The sequence below is a fragment of the Crocodylus siamensis genome, chromosome 2, assembly GCF_052110815.1.
Source record: "Crocodylus siamensis isolate JL-2025a chromosome 2, ASM5211081v1, whole genome shotgun sequence".
NCBI classification, from domain to species: domain Eukaryota; kingdom Metazoa; phylum Chordata; order Crocodylia; family Crocodylidae; genus Crocodylus; species Crocodylus siamensis.
The window spans coordinates 232,335,412-232,343,554 of NC_143396.1; the positions used below are offsets into that span (position 1 = coordinate 232,335,412).

At 43.4% G+C, this 8,143-nt stretch overlaps 1 long non-coding RNA gene across 1 annotated transcript in view; it reads right to left on the minus strand.

The window, feature by feature from the left end:
• Positions 1–8,143, minus strand: part of LOC149871870 (uncharacterized) — a 19,467-nt gene extending 11,324 nt beyond the window's left edge. The window contains exons 1-2 of the long non-coding RNA XR_016440310.1: positions 7,999–8,143; positions 2,093–2,184 (exon numbers count right to left, since the gene is read on the minus strand). This is a non-coding gene — a long non-coding RNA (uncharacterized LOC149871870). The remainder of the gene's footprint in view (positions 1–2,092; positions 2,185–7,998) is intronic.

Genomic DNA, 8,143 nt, shown 5'->3' on the forward strand with positions numbered 1-8,143 from the left:
CGGCATGTGGATGGAATGAGAGCAGTGAATATGTGGCCCAGCACCTCTAGTACCTGCCACTTTAAGAGGCTTAAGCAGACTGTGGAACAGGTATCAGGTGTGGTGCAGCCTAGTGAGGCAGTCATATGACTGCGGGAGGGCTCCTGGATTGGAGGATTTGGCTAAGCAGCCTCAATATAAATGTGGGCCCTCAGAGCTGAGCTTACAGTCACTAGAAGATGCCAGAGAGAGAACACTACCAGCTGGAGCTGCTCCCAAAATATCAAGAGTAGGAACTATGGGGATGGAAGAGGTTCCTGCTGAGTAGGATGGTGTGGTAGGGCTGCCTGTGGCATTCTCTGGGAAATGGCACACCTGTGCCTCCCTAGTGAAAAGTAAGGATGAGGTGCCATAAAGCCTCACCCCTCCCTGCCTTGTACATATGCTGCAAAGGAGAACAGCTAGGGGAGCATAACCTGACAAAAAAGCACCCAGCAAAGAGGTTGGTGGGACCAAGGGGGTCCAGAGTGGGACAAGTGGCCCTGAGTGTGTGAGGGGCAAGGGGTGCAGTATGAGTGGCTGGAGTTGGGGAGTGGGGTACAGGCAGTCCTTAACTTACAACTTTTCAAGTTACAATATGGCATTTATGATACTTGTAAACTGACACCCCGACTCAAGGTTCTCATGCCAGTTTCATCTTTGATACAGCTTTGTCCAGCTGATAAGTCTATTGCAGCGGGGAGGGAAGGGGCGTGGGGTGAGGGCAGATCAATGCCCCTGCAGTGAGGGAGGGATTGGGGCTGGGACCCGGGCTGGGGTAAGCACTGCCCAGGGAGGGGGTGGGGTGGCTTGTGCCACTGCATGCTGCCAGTCCGGGAGCTGCTGGTGTGGTAGCTCATCCCAGCCCCAATCCCTCTCTTACTGCAGAGGCACTGATCATTGCCACTGCACCACAACAAACTTACCAGCTGGACACAGCTGTGTCAACCATCAGAAAGCAACCAATTCCCCATTTATAACATTGTTCCTATAAGAAAACTGGTTCTGAGTTGCAATGTTTCTACTTAAGATGCAGTTTTCAGGAACCAATTGTGTTGTACACCTGAGGACTGCCTGTAGTGATTTGGACACTATCTGTGAGGCATGGGACGTAGTAAAGGGAAGGTCTTAGCTATGTATTATGCTTCCAAGGCAGGAGGCATAGGGCATTCAATAGGCAGCCTCCTGCCTTGGAAACAATGCATCAGTTCCATCAAAGGCAAGGCAGGTGGAAGGCAAGCCAATGTCTGGAAAGACTCTCTCGGGCAGGGTGGGGGAGAACCTCATCACAGGATATTCCTCAACTTTAGAAAGGCTTTTGACAGTCTCCCATCAGACTAGATGAAAGTTCTGTAAGGTGGACACATAACTGGTTGAATCATTGTACTCAACAAGTAGTCATAAGTGGTTCAACATCTGCTTGGGAGAAAGTATCAAGTAGGGTTCCCTAGGGGTCTGCCCTCAGTTCGTATTGCTTTATCTTCATTAACGATTTGAACAAGGGGATCAAGTACACACTCCACAAATCTACAGATGACACCAAGTTGGGTGGAGTTGCAGATAACATCCTTGCAATGTTTTTAAAACAAGTTAAATGGACACTTGGCTAGGATGGTTTAGTTGGGGACAATCCTGCCTTGAGCAGGGGGCTACACTAGATGACCTTGTTAGGTCCCTTCCAATTATGCTTTCCTATAATCCTATGAAATTCCTAATCCACGTCAAGGGCTATACATTGCTAAAAAGTTAATACAAAACTTTTAAGAATGATAGCATTGCCAATCTTTCTAGAGACTATTGCTCAATAATGTTATTTCTATAATTACTATTCTGGAAACTGCACACATGCTGTAATATACGGGTAAGATGACAGCAATAGATAAATGCTGCTTTAAGCAATTATGAAGCATCTATTTTGATTAGAACAAATGGTTATGTCAGGCTGTTCTAGGGACAAACTTCAGTTCCTAGTTCTCTATCATGGTGGTAATAGTTTGGTGCTCTCAGGATAGTTGAATGAAATCTAATTCTTTCTGTGACTGAGTTAAATGGTCAGAAAACAAGGGATACTTACCCATACCTTCACAACCTTGCAGGCTATCATTTTTCTCCAACAGCTGTTCTCTTCAGCTTGTTAATTGGCACATACATGGAATGCACATGAATCTGATGGGCATAAGATGGAGAAAATTAAGAGTGCATAAAGAACAGAAATTCTGCAATCTTCACATCTTGAAAGATTAATTTATGTGCAAAAAAAGCCTGAGCAATAGTTTAATTTTCTGGGAGTTAGTCAATGTATTTATATATTCCAGTGAGAATCACGTGATGTTACTCTCTATGGATTAATCTGTTTTTCCTCCATGTTTGTCCTTTATAGCTGATAAAGAGGAACAATAGCCTGGTTATCAGGGTGTTTAGATCTAGGTGTCTCAGTCCTAGACTTAATTCTTTCCTACATCAGATCTCCCCTGCAATGCTAGGCACCTTGCTTAGTCTCTCTGTGCCTCAGTTCCCACCAAAAATATGGATTTTATTACTTCCCTACCTTTTAAAGGCATGAGTAGGATAAATCCTAGAACTTCTGAGGTACTCTGATAATGGTGATGAAGGTCACAGAATAATATTAGAAGACCTTTCCTCTCCACCATAAGAAAAAACCCTTGCTGGAAGCATGCTAAGTATGAGCTTTCTATGCTGATAAAGACCTTAAGGAAAACAGTAACTAAAGTTAATGCCATTTTGTTTAGTGTTGCATAGATTTAGTGGGAGCAGATCCACTTTTCTCTAGCAGTAAAGGAGAAAAGCAGCTCATGCCAAAGACACTGCAGAAAGCTCTTTGTTCAGAGACTTCTCTCTCTTTCCATAGAATTCTTAGTCAAATCTAAATTGGAGAAATTCTGGATTCCCCTTCCCTGAGGATTCATATTGCCACATCCATTTAAATACACCCAGTAACTTATACACAAGAGCCCACCTGGAGAACCAGATATACACTACTATCTATACTGTTTTTCATTTGATTTGTTCTATAAATGAACTTTCCTGTTTTGTTTTGGCCTAGTGTCACCAGACATATGTCTGTTTCTTTAGGAATAGAGGTGAATGAAATTACTGAAGCTTTCCTTGACTAGAGTTTTCAGTGCCTGTGCAAATAGTCAAACCAAGGAGAAATGAGTTCTCAAGAACCTGATGCTGACAACTCCAGTAGTACAATGATGAATCGCCTGCAAGCTGGACTGCTTCATTATACCATGCTCACACAATTAAATACTCCCAACATGCACACCAAAGCATTCTGATCCTTCTTGTTCTTTTTCCTGCACTGCGGAACACTTTTGCAGGCACAGAACATTCAACATCTTCAGCACAATGCAATCTACTGCAATCTATAGGTGATTTCCAGCTCTGTTTGTCAGGCTAACCCTTATATTTTCACACTGTCTAATTTTGACCTTTACAATCCCTACCCAAACCATAACAACTTACCACACACCAGGTGATTTTTAAGAGCATGTGATCATATCAAACCCTTTACAGAACAGTTTGTTTGTGAAAGCACTCATCCTAAATTCTCAAAAGCCTTAACTCCAGTGACCCAAAGAGAGAAGCGATGCTTCCAACACCACTGATCTTCCAAAAGCTACGTCTTCTTTTGCTCATTTTAAATCTATAAAGGACTGAAAGATGGATTAAAATAAATCACATCTTAAATATTTCACCTGCAGCCACTTCTTAACCACCCTGTCCAGTGGAATGCTTAACCTAGTATGTACTTCTAAATGTGTTATGGCCAAGCTTTCAGATGTTTGCTATTTCTAGGTGTCCAAACTGATACATTTTCAAACTGATTTTCAGAAGGGATAGAGAACCATTCCCCACACTGACTTCAACAGAAATGGCAGGTGCTCAGACTTTTGAAAAAATAGGAGTCTCAAGATCTATTCAAAATTAGTTAATGCTTCTGAAAAATTTTGCTACTTATGACAGGGCATAAATTTTTGGCTGCAGGAGTGGTGGCTTAGATGTTCCTGGCTTAAAAATCCATAATAACCAATGCACTTATCTATCACTGTGATACAATTGTATCATTACTGGTAACAGAACAATTATAAAAAATACAATACTGAACTCCAACAAGTATCTAACATCAAGAATTTCCAAAGGAGCACTGAAAATAACAAGTGATTTCAGAAACACTAAAATCTGCCTGCAAGTACTCCCATTTCCTTTTTCTTAATACAGCTTCAATAAAAATTACAGCTTCATCAAACACTAAAATTAGCCAGCGCTTGAGTTGAGCATGAAGCAAAATAAGAATAAAATAAATAGCAATTTTTGGTCAGTACACAAAGCCATTAAAGATTTATTTGGAACAGGAGTGCTGAACCTCCAGCCCATGGCATCATGTCACCTGGCCCAGGAAGGGTGGGAGCTCTCCATAGGTCTGAAAATCTGGTGGCAGGGGAGCAGTGGCACTGCTCCTCTGCTGCCAAATTTCTGGAACCTTGGGCCCTATGTGCTGGATCTGGAGCCCAAAACCAGCATGCAAGACTGGGCAGGGGTGGAGGTAGGACCCAGGCCTCAATCCTGGTGTGGGGGGCAGGGATGTAGTAGTGCCAGACCCCCACACAAATCTGCCATTGCAATGAAATTAAACAAGAACTCTTAAACCAGTTTAAGAGGTCTTATTTCATTTACCCAATCCTAGCCTGTAGGGTGTGAGAGGGGGTGGTGCTGAGCCCCCAGGACTCAATCCTGACACACAGGACAGACAGAGGGTGGTGTTGGGCCCTAGAGTTTGGATCTGGCCCACTGGCAGTCGTGCCACTCATCTGGCCTGTGGGCTCAAAAAGATTGAGCAACCACTGGTTTGGAATGATAAGATGTGCTTGTTTAAAGTTACTTTTCTCAGTTACGGAGTGTAATTAGTAACTCTTAACTGGAGAGTTGCTAGTTACAAGATGAGCTCACAGCAGAAAGGATTAAAAGTCCTGTTTTATATTTAAATGACTGAGTACCATCTAGAGACTTGGAAAATAATGAATTAAACAAATGAATTTCCTAAACAAGTCTTCAGTAAGATATTCACTAACTTTTGTATTTGAAGCAATTTTAAATGTTGTCCCATGAATTCTAAACTTCATACTCACACAGGTACTATGTTGGATATAGACCACTTCTAACATTTCATAATTAAAATAAATGAAGGCTTAGGGCTTGTCTACATGGGGAAATCTGCCATTGCAATGAAATTAAACAAGAACTCTTAAACCAGTTTAAGAGGTCTTATTTCATTTACCTTATCCCATACCCCACACCCAAAAAAACAGGAAAAAGCAGTCTTGTACTGGAATCAGAGTGCCCGCATGGGGAGTTGCACTGAACAAAATATAGCTGAACAATAAATGGTGTTATTTTTTCTGGGTTGGCAGTTCTCTAGGTCAGAATAAGCTGAGTTTTATCCAGAGTAGTCTGCAGCAGTGCTCAGAACCAATTTCTGCCTACCTGACCAACTGTACTTTACACATTCATGTTCCAGTAAGGAGAAAAATCAATAGTAGAAGAGAGTTCAAGGGGTTAGGCTATCAGTGAGGGACAACAGGATTAGCAGAGTCATCTAGGAGTTAGAACTAAGATAGGTTTGAAGAGGCTTGTCAAGACATCAGCACCTGAAGGTAGCATATGGAGGGTGTAGGTAAAGGACAAATATATAGATGTAGATATATATAAGAACATCCCCTAATTAATACCTTAGCAGCCTCTTGCTTAAAAAACACACACACACACACACACACACATACATACATAAATGCATGTATTGTATATTTTAAGCAAGAGGCTGCTAAGGAATTAATTAGGGGATTTTCTTTTTAACCACTACATTTACGGACCAATTTTAACTATTCTTTAACTTCATCTTTCATTTAAGGGAATACACATCAGAGCTGCATTCACTATAATGCACTAAGCTGTAGTTTTTGGTATTAATTTTCCATTCAGATTCTCCTCTTCTACCACAAATACTGCTTTGAGGCAGATATGATAAAAAGCAAACATGGGGAAATTGGCAGCTTCTCTCTCAAGTGATTTGCTTTTATGTCACTTATTGTAATTTTTTTCTGGGTTCTTTGATCAAAAGATTTTGCTCTTGTTCTCTGATGGAATGAGGCAGAGTCTATCCTGCCTTATACATCATTCACAAGTTTTCAACTAACATCGACTGAAGATATTTTTTAAGACTGCTGTTTATGTAAAGTTACTTTAATCTTCATTTTCACATCTGTGGCAAATTTTCAGTATCTGTAAGTAGGAAAATAAATTTTGCTTTGTATACTAAGCAAGTCAGAAAGTAATAAATATGGAGTTGCAGAGCCATCCAAACACCAACATTACCTTTATTATCTGAACTTATACTCTGTGTTTATCCCAGAAGGTTGACAACAGTGAAGACAAGATTGTAAGATTTTCACTTTCCTCAGTTCTTGTGCAACTGAGGCGGGTAAGTATAAATATTAATCAGTTTAAATTTACATACTGATAACACAGGTTGAATCAACTTGTTGTACGTGTACACAAAGGGAATTTGTGCTCAGTTAATTCTCGCGAAAAGTAGAACTTTAATTTGAAATGTCAGAAGCAGAACATAAAGCCTTGATAAAAGGAAAAAAATGCAAGTCTTTCATATTTGATTTCCTTTCTGAACACCTTCATAATATGAACCAAAAGTATTGACTGGGTGAAGAATTCCTGAATGTGCAGACAACTTAATATCATAGCCTTAAGACAGATTTTAACTAATGAATTGTAGAAGGACATAGTTACCCATTTCACTTTTGGTTGTTTTGTCTACTAACATTCATACAATGTAATCATCAAAATCCCCCATGTAATTATGGTTGCAACATAACAATGATGTTGTAGCCATGATGGTCCAGAAATGATGTAAGAGGCACAGATTTCATGCTTCGCTTGTTCCAGCCATACCTGAAGAATGCCTCGCATCAGAAAGCTTATCTAGCTCCATTCCCAACTATACAGCTTGTCCGGCTCTATAGTTACCAAATCTTTCCGCTACTTCTGACCGTGCGCAAAGTCAAAACTATACAACTACAGCCAGTTATGTAGCAAAATGAATATGTAAGAAGAGGACCATGAAACTAGGATGATCTAGTTGGGGATGGTCCTGCTCTGAGCAGGGGGTTAGACTCCTGAGGTCCCTTCCAACCCTTCTTTTTTCTATGATGCTATAAAGCTAAGCAACACAAAGACAACTATATACAATGTTTTTGGTCGAGCAGAGAGACACAGCTAGTCATGTCCATCTGAAGTCAAGTGGCAGGAAGGGTAGATGCAAACCTTTTCGACTAACTAGAGAGAAAGAGAGAGAGAGATAACGTGTGTTGCTGCATGCGCATGTCTGGCACAGACACACTCACACATCACAAGTTTCCGTGAGCTAAAAACTCACTTTAACAGATGCTGTGAAACCTGCGCCAGCCGCTGCTGTCCCAGACACTTGTGATCCCTCTACTTTGGCGTGTCCATCCATGTGCTGCTTCCTGCCTTCTCTGCTCCGAGGCACAGGTGTAACTAAGCGAGCCTCCAGGGCTTTCACTTAGCTCGGTGGTGCCCCGCTGGAAAACCTGGTAGCCAGAGCCTAGCTCCAGAGAAGGCGCGTGGAGGGGGGCACCCTGGCCTGCCATTTCCCCCAGCTTTCCAGCCCCTCCCCTCCCGCCGGGTGCCGTCACCCTGGGGCAGCCTGAGCCGGGAGCCAAGTCCCTCGCTGAGTGCCCTGCCCTGTCGCGGCCGCAGGGCTCCCGCTCCCTCAGCCCGGCGCGGCGCGGCATCCCCAGCCCAGCGAGCCAACATGGGGGCGGGGGTCCAACCGCCGGCGCCGGCCGGCGCCGGGACTGACCTCCAGCTGCACGGCCGGGCCGCGTCCGCGGGGAAACGGCAGACTCCACCTGCGCGACTCACCTGCCCCGGCCGAGGCCGCGGCCGGCCCGGCTCCCCCCTCCGCTTCCTCTCACGCCGCCATCTTCCCCTCCTCACCTCGGCCGCCCAGCTGGGGGCCCGCAGCGCCCGGCGCCTCCGGGCCCGCCCACCAGGAGCGCCAGCCTAT